The following is a 12,983-nucleotide window of genomic DNA, read 5'->3' as shown; positions in this document are numbered from 1 at the left end:
TGTGCTTGCTGTTCAGAATGGGCTTTACTGCGTCGACACTGGTAGCTTGTGTTGCTAGTGTCTTGCTGTTTTTTTCAGTCATTTCGTGTATTCGACACACCGAGATAGCTTTAGCAAGTGTCAGCTCGCTGTCTCTTAGCAGAGCCTTTCTCAACGTGTCGCTAATGACACCACAGACGATACGATCACTGAGCATCTCGTCAGTGAGGTCCCCAAAGTGACAACATTTAGCCTTGATCTTTAAATCACTGATGAATGATTCAAGTGTCTCACCTGGCTTCTGATTTCTGGTGTGGAATCTATATCTTTCCATCGTCCTGTTGTGTTGAGGATTGCAGATTTCTCGAAATTTTGCCTTCAAACATTCTGGATCCTCTCTGGACTCAGCAGCAGTGAGTATCTCTCCATCTGCACCAGCTGCGCGAACGGCAGGAGCATAAACGAATGAGCGTTCTCGTTCAATGGCGTCTGGTCCAGCAATATTTAGGAGAATGTAAGCCCTAGTCTTTGCCGGTTTGTCAGAGTGAGCAGCGGCGATGAAAATATCATATTCCCGTTCAAAAACACGCCAATTCTCGGCAATGTTCTCATCAAAAACCAGAGGGTCAGGTCTGCGAAATCCGTGCGCCATGATGGGGCGACTTCTTTTCTCTTTTTTTTCTTTTCTTTAGCGGCTAATCCAACACAGCGCACAAAGCAGTGCGGTACCCGAGAGGGATATAAACATACGCGCTGGCGTGACGTCCGTACCGTCTTCTGACACCATGTAGCACTCTCGTGTGATGCGACGAGCCAATAATCACTCTCGATGTTAGTCCGCTGTGAAACTTTAATGCGTACTCCAGCACACGACAAAACACACAGACCGCCCCGGAAGAACAAAACTCCCCCACCATACTATTCCGGTTGGATTAGTCCCCCACAGTTATGGCAGGTCTGCACAAACAAATATTGCTTGGTGATCATTTAACCAATGATCTACACATTGATTAGACTTATCTGTTTAAATGTGTTTTTTGTGCTAATTGTGCAAATAGATAGGAACTTTTTCTAAAGTTCCGTCTGTTGTTGCTAAGAGGGCATTTTTTTTGTCTGTCACACTCAGCAAGCTAATTAAGAGAAGAGCCACAAGGTTTGCACGTCTACAGAAAGTTATAAAAGAGTGCCTTTTTGGACCTCCCCATGATGTAAAGATGAACGTTTTATTCCCTTTGAGTGAGGCCAATGAGGTAAATGTTTTATTTTGTTCCTTATCGTTGTATGTAAATATGCAAGTGTTGCGTGATACTCAAGTGCAATTACCGCAGTGTGAGGTGTAATGTGTACTTTATTGATCCTTTTGTTGGGATGTTTCGTTATATATAATGCTTAAGGACTTTATTAAGAATATTCATTTAAGTTTGTATTTCTTTTTAGTTCTTACTGCATTGTATCGGGTGTGGTTGGACATCATGTTAAGACATGTGGAAGAATCCTCCTGTCCGAAGTAAATGTCAGTTAAAACGCAAAGAACAAGTTGAGCTTTATTAAGACTCGAGGGGAGTAACAGTCAGAACTCAGCCTGCTTCGTGCTGGAGGAGAGAGAATGAGAAAGAGGTCTGCCGCAGTGGAGCCGAGTCACAGCGGAGCAGAGTGGGAATGGAGCTGAGCCGACAGCGCGCTTGGTCACGTGGTTAATCTCCCATCTCTCTCAAGCATCAAAGAAACCCAAACACACACATAGGTATCCCATAAGGCAACCAGAGTCCAGTGGTGCAGCTTGGTTAAGCTACAAAGAAGTAACACGTTTATACAAGTTAAATGTGGAGAGTAGATTTCGTTAGCTCATCTTAAAGGGACTGAAAGGGACTGAAGCAATGAAAGGGGAAGTGTGGTGGTTTTGGAGTAAAAGTTTAAGTTCATGTTATTAGTTGTTTATGCTAATTAACTGTAATTAAGGTACATTTAAGTTGATTATAAGGGTTTTTTGCTTATTTTTAAGACTATTAGATATTTAAAGGTCACATTATAGTATTTTGTTTGACATTGAAGGTTATTTTCTGTTTTTACTACAAGTGAAGAGCAATTTATTATTTTGGTTTAAGTGATGGTGACATATATTTAAGTTGACTCTTTAAAGTAAAGCAATTTAAGTTCCTAGGTGCTTCATAAATACTATTCACATATTTGAGTTGACCTAGGTGACTCGAGTGTAATGTAATACCCTTTACTGTCTGTGACATGGAACAAGAAGGCTGTGACACTGAAGCTGTGGAGCAGCAAGAAGCTTTTGAAGAGCAAGAAAGTTTGCAAGAGCCATGCACTAGTAAAGCTGCAAGAGAATCTGTGGCAAGATCTGAAAACTGCTGTTCACAAACGCTGTCCATCTAATCTGACTGAGCTGGAGCTGTTTTGCAAAGAAGAATGGGCAAGGATTTCAGTCTCTAGATGTGCAAAGCTGGTAGAGACATACCCTAAAAGACTGGCAGCTGTAACTGCAGCAAAAGGTGGTTCTACAAAGTATTGAATCAGGGGGCTGAATAATTACGCACACCCCACTTTGCAGTTATTTATTTGTAAAAAATGTTTGGAATCAAGTATGATTTTCGTTCCACTTCTCACGTGTACACCACTTTGTATTGGTCTTTCACGTGGAATTCCAATAAAATTGATTCATGTTTGTGGCTGTAATGTGACAAAATGTAGAAAGGTTCAAGGGGGCCGAATACTTTTGCAAGCCACTGTAGAGCGTGGTGATGCAGAAAGAGTTCCCTCTGTAGACCTGGACAAAAGCCCTGCCTGGTACATTCCACACCATGGAGTGTATCATCCACAAAAGCCTGGCAAAATAAGAGTGGTGTTTGATAGTTCAGCAAAGTACAAAGGAGTGTCATTGAACAACTACCTGCTTACAGGGCCAGAGTTAACCAACTCTCTGGTTGGGGTCCTGTGCCGATTTCAGAAAGGTCCATTTGCAGTGATGTGCGACATTGAGCGCATGTTTCATCAATTCGGAGTCAGAGAGGAAGATCAAGATTACTTTTGCTTCTTGTGGTGGGAAATGGAGACTTTAACTCTACTCCATCTGTCTATTGCATGCGCGTACACCTGTTTGGAGCTGCTTCTTCCCCTGCCTGTGCGAACTTTGGTCTCAAGTATATTGGTGCACAAGGACAACCAAGTTCAGTGAAGCTACCATAAGGTTCATTGAGCGAAATTTTTATGTGGACGATGGTCTTATCAGTTTCCACTCAGAAGAAGAGGCAATTTTTGGTAAAGTTTGGTAAAGTAAGCTAAGGAACTTTTCAGCACAGGAGGCTTGCGACTTCACAAGTTTGTTTCAAACAGTAAGCAAGTACTTAATTTGCTGCCGAAAGAAGATTGTGCAGAAACAGTAAGAAAAGACTTGTCACTGGGCGAGCAACAAATTGTTACGTGCCAAGAGATTTTCAAACAGAGCTTCACTATTTCTCAAATGCAAGTGTTTCAGGGTATGGTGTTTGTACATACCTGAGAGCTGTCAGTGAAGCAGGACAAGTCCACTGCTCTCTTGTCTTTGCCAAGTCCAGAGTAGCACCCACGAAGGTTACTACGGTGCCAAGATTGGAGCTGTCTGCAGCAGTTGTAGCAGTGCGGATTAGTGACATGCTCAAAGCAGAGTTGGAGCTAGAAGATGCTCTGTCTGTCACGGTTCTGGGTCGGTTCGACCCAGCATTTTGAGTTTATTATGTTTTGATTTATTTTTGAATGATCGTTTTGTTACTCTTGTGCTTTGTTGATTATTATTATTATTATTATTATTATTATTGGAATTCTATGTGTCTGTTTATTCATGTTTTAGGAATTGTCTTTCGGTTGTGTCTGTATAAAGCTTTGGAGTCGACGTCACGCCGCAATGCATTGTGGGAGCGCGGCGCCATTTTCGGGGTCTACGAATCTAAACAAATTCACTGTGTTGGAACGACGACGACAAGAAACATGCTTAAAAGCAGCTCAAAAGAAAACGGACGGTATAGAGACCGATTGCGTCCAGAGGCGAAGCAGCGGTACTTGAAAAAAAATAGAGTGCATCGCAAATCTGGACCCATATGAAATACGGCAGTGGAGTAAAGACCCAGACGACTTTCCGCCACTGTCCTACCCCGATATCTTCACGTATCTTGTTTGTGGAGTAAGCGCTTACACTGCAAACCAGTTTCATAATTACAAGTCACTGGAGGCGCACATTCAATTTACAAATGGCTGGGTGCAAGATTTGGCTATTTTCAAGCCGCCAAACTCTGAGTACGTCGTCATTCATACCAAGGTAAGTCAGCTGGAGTGCATCGAGTGAAATAGCCATTTTCCACCCCCCACCATAATTAATGTTATACATTTATCATTGAACTGCTAAAATATTGTTATCATATTATGTGCCCATAATTGTAAAGTAGATGCAAATTAACACATTGATAATCGGGCAAATTATTAACACCAATTTGTGTCCTCCCTGTCTTATTTCATTTATTGTCTTTACATCAACCTTGTCCTTGTATGTTACAGGTACTGCACTCCCAAAGATTGAATGAACCTACATTACGACCATGGGTAATTGTAAGCACCACGGGGAAGGTTGAAGCTGCACACTTCACCTGTATGGCCGGAGTTGCTGAGACCTGCACCCATGTCGCTGCACTTCTGTTTAAAGTGGAGGCAACAGTGAGGATCCGTGGCACAAAGACTGTCACGGATGAACCAGCCTACTGGGTTTTGCCGGGGAACACAACCAAGATACAGCCAGGTTGGCCATAACATTGACTTTACATCTTCAGCAGCACAAAAAAAGACTCTTGATGAAAATATAAATGGACCGTCTGTGGTGAAAGGCAGAAGAAGCCGTCCTTCAAAAAGAAAGATTCATTCTGCTACGTTTGAGGAGTTGTCACCAGTGTTAGACACACTTCAAAAACACAATAAAGCAGTGTGTTTGTCTGGATTGGAGAAATACTACACATCACACACTGTACAGTCATCCACATTACCACTGTCTCTGGCGTGTTTGCACAACACAGGTGCACAGTCCGTTAGCCTTACCGAGCTACAACTGCACTGTGTAAAGTACATAAACGCAGCAAAAGTTACTGAAGAACAGGCAGAAGCTATTGAGGTACGCACAAGACTGCAACACAAGAGCCCAGAATGGTATGTGTGGCGTGCTGGAAGAATCACAGCTTCAATGATGCACGCTGTGCCACCACTGTAGAAAAACCCGCCATTACTGTGGTTAATCGTGTTTGCTACCCTGTTAACTCTGTAATGTGCAAACAACTTGGGGACTGGAGCATGAACAGGATGCTCGACACGCCTACACCCAGAAAATGTCAGCATGTCACAAAAACCTACAGGTCCGTATGTGTGGTTTTCTTGTTAACACGGCTTTTCCTGAAGTAGGAGCATCTCCTACTGGGGTAAAAGAAAAAAGTAACTATTATAAGAATACACGCAAAAATTCACATACATATATTGTTTTGAGAGCCTTTTTATTGGTGGAGTCTGATATTGATTGTATGTACAATTCCCTATCCTTAAAAAAATGACAGAAATATGGTGTTTTGTTAGTAAACTTACATTTATGGATAAAGAATTTAGCTAAAAGTATTAATAAATTTATCATAAAAAAACATTTATCATTCTTCTTGGGGAACTTAATAAAACATTTTCCCATCGTAAAGAAAACTCCCTTAAAATATGGACAATAACAAACCTGCTAAATTCCTTCCAGAATTTCTGTGTAAAAGAACAGTACCAAAAAAGATGTGTCACAGTTTCTGGATGATCCCCACAGAAAGTACAATCAGTATTTATGTCCCTTTTAAATTTTACCATATAGTGACTGGCTGGATAACATTTTATGTAGAATTTTAAATGAGACTTCTTTCACCTTATTTACAATCAAATATTTATGGGGGATCATCCAGACTGTCTTCCACTTGATATCTGGAACATATCGGTTCCAATAAGATATTATATATGGGAGAGAGACGATATCTTCTTGGAATAAACTACGTATTCTCTTATTGCTGTTACCAAGTTCTTGTGAAAAGCAGATTTTTCCTGTTGGTGACTCAGCTGGATCAGGGAGAGTGACTGAGGTAGATATTGAGCTGTCAGTGTTTTTATATAACATTAAAGTCCCTGAGGGTATGGCACCAAGCACCATTGAGAATTCCTGAACACTGATTGGAAAATTATATAGTGCAATAAAGTCGTTGTAAGTAAGTAGTTGTCCCTCTTTATTAACCAGCTGAGCCACCAATAGGATCCCATGTTGGACCCAAGTTTCCAAGAAAAGTGATTTATTTTTATATAAAATATCTCTGTTATTCCAGATAAGGTATTTGTGTGGTGAGAAGTTGTGTTTATAAACAAGGGTCCATGCTAAGAGGACTTGCTTATGGGAGGATGAAAGCTTTACAAGGAGTTTCTCAACATTGTAATTACAATTTAAAATACAATTAAAGCCACCAAAACGAGAGAAAATATGATATGGTATAAAGTTCCAGATAGAGGTAGGATTTTTAGGAAAATGTTTAGCCCAATTAATTTTGAAAGTGTTATTTAAAGTAGAAAAGTCTAAGACGTTAAGCCCACCTGATTCGTACTTATTCATCAAAACAGTTTTTCTAATATAATGCGTACGGTTTTTCCATATAAAATTAAAGAGCATACGGTCAATCTCTTTACCAATTTTCTTATCCAGATGTAAAGAGAGAGCAGCATATATTAATCGGGATATCCCTTCAGCTTTAGTAATTAACACTCTACCTTTCAACGACAAGTCCCTTTGCAGCCACTGGTTGAACTTTTTTAGGGTTTTCTTTATAATTGGAGTGAAGTTTGACGAGCATCTTGATTTTTGGTCTTTGGATATTAACAGTCCCAAGTATGTGACTTCTTGTTTAACAGAAATATTACAGATAGTATTTGCAGGGCAGTCTTTAATTGCTAGTAACTCACACTTTTTTAGATGTAGGCATAAACCAGAGGCTTCAGAGAAATCACTAATCACACTAAGGGCTGGAGGGATTTGGTTTGCATTTTTCAAGAAGAGTGTGGCGTCATCGGCTAACTGGCTGATGACAAGCTCCTTATCAGCTATGGTAATTCCTTGTACAACACTGTTTGAAATATTAGTTGCAAGAATTTGTGTACAAAGTAAAAATAAATATGGTGAAATAGGACATCCTTGGCGAATACCACGTTTCAGGTCAAATCTCGGGTTGGAGCCGTTAATCATTTTAATAGAACTATTGCCATTTGTATATAAGGTTTTGACAGCTTTACAGAAAAACTTGCCAAAGCCAAATTTTTCCAAAGAGTGGAAAATAAATTGATGTTCAATTGTATCAAAAGCCTCATAAAAATCCAGGAAGACAATGAAGCTATTGTCAGGTACCAAATCAGAGTAATCAAGTAAATCCAAAACCAGTCTAATGTTATTAGAAATGTGTCTGTTTCTCATAAAGCCTGATTGTGTCTCATCAATAATTGTGTCCAAGACCTCTTTTATTCTGTTAACAAGTATTAAACCCATAATCTTATAGTCATTATTGAGCAGGGACATGGGTCTCCAATTATCAATAAAAAGTAAGTCTTCTTTTGGTTTTGGAATAAGTGTTATGAGACCTTGAGTAAGAGTAGGATGGAGGGTGTTATTCTCTATACTTTCTGTAAAAACCTGCAGTAAAAACGGAGCCAGGAGATTAGAAAATGATTTATAAAACTCTGCAGTCAAACCATCTGTGCCGGGAGATTTATCGGCCTTAAGTGCAGAAATGGAATTACAAACTTCCTCCACAGTCAGAGGGCTGTCACAATAACTTCTATCTTCCACAACAATAGTTTTTAGGTTTTTAATATTATTGAGAAATCGTGTTGAGACATCCTCATTATATTTTGAGTTGTATAGTTTAGTATAGAATTCGGCACAGAAATGTGAAATTTCTCTAGGGTTGTCAGAGACAGTGCCATTAATATTTAGTTGATGAATAGAGTTTATTTTTGATCTGTATTTTTCAAGCCTGAAAAAGTAAGCAGAATTTTGTTTGCCGTCCTCCAGCCACCTCTTCCTGGATCTTATAAAAGCACCCTCAGCCTTGCGTCGATATAAACCGTCCAATTTATTTTGAAGTTCTAGTAAACTTAATTTATCTTCCTCTGAGATTTCTTCTGGGGACTTCTGGTAATAAGAGGCAATTCTGCTTATTACTTCTTGTTCTTCAGCTTTCCTTAATTTAGCAATTTGACTCCTATATCTTCTCAAGAATTTGCAAGCTTCAAATTTAAAAAGTTCCCAATTGGTAAAAAAGGACTTCTGTCTGTTAGCTTTATTCCAATAATAAACAATTAATTTATGAATCTGCATGTTAACCATTTTATCTTTTAGTAAAGAATTATTTAACTTCCAATAAGAGAATTTATGAGGTATATTATCCAGTGTAAACATTTGGACGTTAATGTGAATTGCTCTATGATCGGTGAGGGGGGTGGCAAGTATATTAACGGTAATATTATCTTTATCAATACCGTCAGAAACAAGCCAAAAGTCAATACATGATTGCCTGGATCCTGTCTTATTGCTCCAAGTAAAGAGTCTGTCATCTGGAAATTTTTCTCTCCAAATATCCACAACATTAAATTTTCCCATAAAATTTTTTAAGTTTGCACTGTATGAAGACTGCTGCCCTGGAGGCCACCTATCAACCGTATTGTCTAAAGCGATATTAAAGTCTCCACCAATTAAGAGGACTAAATTTGGGTATTTGGAGAGCCAGAAATTAATTCTTTCTTCTAAGGAGTCAAGTAATTTATCATTTTCAGTTTTGTTATTGTAACCATATATATTTACTGCAATGAAAGTACTGTTATTGTGTCTGATTATTGAGCAGAGGTAGTGTCCTAAGGTGTCACAGTCAGAGTGTAACACATCCCCAGAAAAAGAATTTTTAAGCATGGCAACTCCAGCAGAACGCTCAGAGCCATGGGACAACCAGACTTCATTACCCCATTGTGATTTCCAAAAATTTGTATCAGTAGGTGTGGAATGACTCTCTTGGAAAAAGCAAAAATCTGTTTTAAATTGTTTGGCAAACAAAAACAAAGCTTTGCGTTTACAGGTTTGTCTTAAACCCCTGGTAATAAGAGAAACAAATGAAAAAGACAAAGTTATTAGAAAAAAGAAAGAGAAAAAGTAAGTTCTAAACTTCTACAGCTAAGAATATATCTATAGAATAAGGGGACCGGGTGCTGCACAATTTAGGTAGTAGAACAGTAAAAACCCCGAGTGACTAAGCTTATAAAAATATAGTATTTAACTATCTGCTATGGTTTAAATATAGCTTCTTATAGATAAACACACTCTTCAACACAAAATAAAACTTTAACCTGAGGGTGAAAATATCAAGTTCACCATGTAAACAAGCTTACAGAAATGTCATTTCGGAGACTGAATAAGCGTCTCTATGAAGGAGGGAAAACTTCTGATCCACTGATGAATCCTCGGCCTCCCATAAGCCGGCTTACCCTCCTTACGGGCTTTGTCTATCATCGGCCACAGTTTGTCACAACATTCTCTGTCCTCCCTGGACAGATCTTCAGCGAACCTCAAATGATTGTCCTGCAGGTAGGAGGATGTTTTGGCTGCTTTCCATACAGCATCTCTGTAGATTCGGGAGGTGAACTGCACAATGATGCCTCTAGGTCTGGTGCTACCTTGTCGCTTGGCTCCGAGTCGGTGTACGGTGTCGATGACGTCAGGCAGCCTATGATTTTGTTCTGGCAGAACAGACTGGCATATCTCAATCACCTTTCCCCTTATGTCTTCTTTCTCAGCCTCCTTGACTCCATGTAGTCTGAGATTCCACCTCCTGGAATATCTTTCCAACTCAGATATTCTCTGTTGGCAGCTGTCCACTCGACCTTCCTTTTTAGTTACTTTTTTTTTAGGTCGCAAACTTTCCCCTTCATATCTTTCATTTCCGCGCACACAAAATCAATCGTCTTTTTGAGACCCTCAATCTGGAGCGTATTCTCTTTCACCATGTTCGAGTTCTCTCTCACCATGCTCTCAATGTTATCAGACCTGGTGTTTATTAGTGCCGACAGACGAGGAATTATCTGATTTACATCAACTGGGTCAGAGCTGCTGCGTTTGTACATCACCTTCTTCGGAGCTGGTGATTTAAGAGGTGTAACAGGGAGAGGTGGGAACTCATCAATTTCTTCTTCGGCTAACGTGAGTGCCACCGTAGTAGCTGCGTAGTTATGGAAGCTATCCATTAGCACGTTGCTGGGCGTAACACTCTCCTCGCTAGCATTCTCAGGCGCTATCTTAGACTTGGAACTTTCCAGTCCCCTTTTTGCTCCTTTCTGATTCAGCATTCTGCTGCTTCTTGCCCTATGATTGCTGTATCTTCTCTTGTTTAGTGAATTGTTAGTGTTAGCAGCATAAAGTTGAGGTTTTACAGTTGTTCACGAACTTTCTGTGCAGAACTCGGTAGAGAGCATCTACTCACTCCGCCATCTTGGCACAGCGTCCGAGACGTCTGCTACCCACCAGCTCGATAGCTAGTCGGGAGCTCGAGGGTCACTGAAGCCGCCGAGAACGGCACAACTCCCGGTACATCATTTTCAGATCACCGCGAACTTTCGCTACTCGGGTTAAACGTAATATATAAGTCACTTAGACAACCTAAAAATTTTATTGTTGGGCTTTTTTCAGTGTTTTATTTGTTCGTGAGTCAATCGGTTTGGCTGAGATTAAAGTTATTAGATTAGATAAAATAAAACTTTATTAATCCCCCTGGTGGGTTCCTCCTTGGTTATTACACAGCTGAATAAACATCAAACAGAAAACTAATTAAACAGAAGTATGAGACGGTCGAGAATTTACGCCAGTGTCCTGTTATATTTTAGATAGCAAGGAGCAGACGGCCGAGTTTATTAAACTCCACCGAGACAGCGGTGACACTAATCAGAAGGCTAGACCATCCAATTTCCCCAGCCGTTTACTTCCGGCCTACCCGACCTTCTGAGGACCCGGCCCATGTAGACCGCGAAGACCCTTGAATTTGGACACGACCGTGGTGGGTCAGTTTAACTCTAATGCTTAGCCATATTCAGGCTAGGTCCTCAGGAAAAGACACAGGTAAAACAAATGAATTTCTTCCTTTAAAAAAATATTAAATAAGCCACTATCTATAATTTATTGTCTGACTGACACAATTTCCAAAGAAGAGGTGTGACCTATACATTCCTAAGGTGTTGGTGTTGCAACAGTTCATCACTGTTTTGTAGACTGCATTTGTTCTTAAAGAACTATGGTGAAAGAACTATGCTATTTGTATGATGCCCCTCTCCCTCGATCCCATTTGCACTACAAAGCTTGTTCAACATGTTTCAAACCAAATTTTCTCTTAACCTGAAGGCGTGATGGAGAGGCATTTGCTGAAAATTCTGGTTTGACAAACTCACCTGCAAATATCAAATCTAATTACACTTCTCTTCTAAAATGTTTTCTCTCAAAAGCAGAATTTAAAAGAGGAACTGGAGATGATGAAAGTTCAACAAAAGATTCACAGTTTTTTTAGATGAGGAATTGTTGCTATGTTTTATGAAGGTAATGCTAAAGCTGCAGCCAGCTTAATGACTCAATAAGTAAGCTGCGAGGTAAGTTGTTGTTATGATGGAGAAAATACATAAATAGCATGTTAAGCTGGACCAATATTCTTGAACTCTTGTTCTTGTTTCTTTGTTTGTTTATTCTTATTTTGAACTCTTCGGCAGAACTGTAATTTGGAAGTATGAGAAAGCATTTACATATGAATACATCACCATTCCCCATTGTTGGGCATCTGCAGAAAGTGCATATTTAAAAACAACAGGAAAGACCTTGCTAAAATTATCAAATTGGAGCCTTGATGTAAAACACATAAGCAGCTATTTTCACTTTCATTTCAGTAATTCTGTTGGTGCTCAATGCCAGATTCCTTTGCATTTCTTTGAACTCTCAGAAACCTCCTTGCAAAGTCTCCTTGTCTTGGCTTAGAAAAAATGTATGAACAAAATGAAACAAATAAGATCAAAGTGTTTAAACAATAATTCAGAGCATTTTATCCTTTCTATGCAGTAAACAGAGAGGGGATATTAAATGAATAAAATCAGTGTGATCGAAAATGTATTATTGAGCCACTTTTAAAACAAATTGTTCTAACAAAGTAGTAAAAGCACTTTTAGAATGTTAATATAAAGTACTTCCTACTGATACATGTCAGGTTTCAATTATGAGATATTCTAATTTCATATTAAATCATTTTGATTTAATGAGTTTGCAATCACTTGAAAAAGTATCAGGAAATTTAGCTGTGATTCTGAGCTACAGAATATCACTATAAAGTTGTCGTGTCGTGTGGTAAATAACTCGAGAGGCTCACACTCTGTAAAGATGTCCCTTTACTTTGATCATACATCTCTTTCATTTCTTACAACTTCTTCTCACCATACTAGAATTCTGTATGTGGTCTGTCATTATATCTTTGAGTCACTCTTGAGAAACAAAAAGAAGGGAGAGGCAATGTTATATTAAGCCAAGAAACGTGGCTTGACAAACTTGTGAATCCTGTGATGTGACATTCTAGAGGTGCCACAACCTCATTAATCATTTCTCACTTACGTCATTAGCCCTAATTCTGCTGAAATATATAAGGACGAAAGGTGTTTTGACAGGAACATAAGGTGAAAGATTTACCAAAGCAAAGAGGTGAACTGCACCATTTTAAAATAAAAAATTGAAGACATCTACAGATAAAAAAACCAAAAAACAAACAGGAATTAAAACATTTCCATTTGATTCCAGTTTTGGTAAGTACAATGGAACATATTTTCTGTACTGTAAATCTGATTTTTTTTGTATTATGACTTATAAAACTAATGATGTTTGTACCAATATGATTTTTTAAATAGTAATG

General features: G+C 39.1%; 1 pseudogene; it reads left to right on the top strand.

Moving 5' to 3' along the window:
* The first annotated feature begins 4,512 nt into the window (after positions 1 to 4,512).
* Positions 4,513 to 6,724, top strand: LOC148104275 (uncharacterized; annotated as a pseudogene).
* Positions 6,725 to 12,983: the final 6,259 nt, after the last annotated feature.

Source organism: Neolamprologus brichardi, chromosome 3 (genome assembly GCF_056152115.1).
Source record: "Neolamprologus brichardi isolate AB-2024 chromosome 3, ASM5615211v1, whole genome shotgun sequence".
In the NCBI taxonomy this organism is placed as follows: Eukaryota; Metazoa; Chordata; class Actinopteri; order Cichliformes; family Cichlidae; genus Neolamprologus; species Neolamprologus brichardi.
Note: the sequence above shows the minus strand (reverse complement) of the source record. Positions and strands in the feature narration are given on the sequence as shown.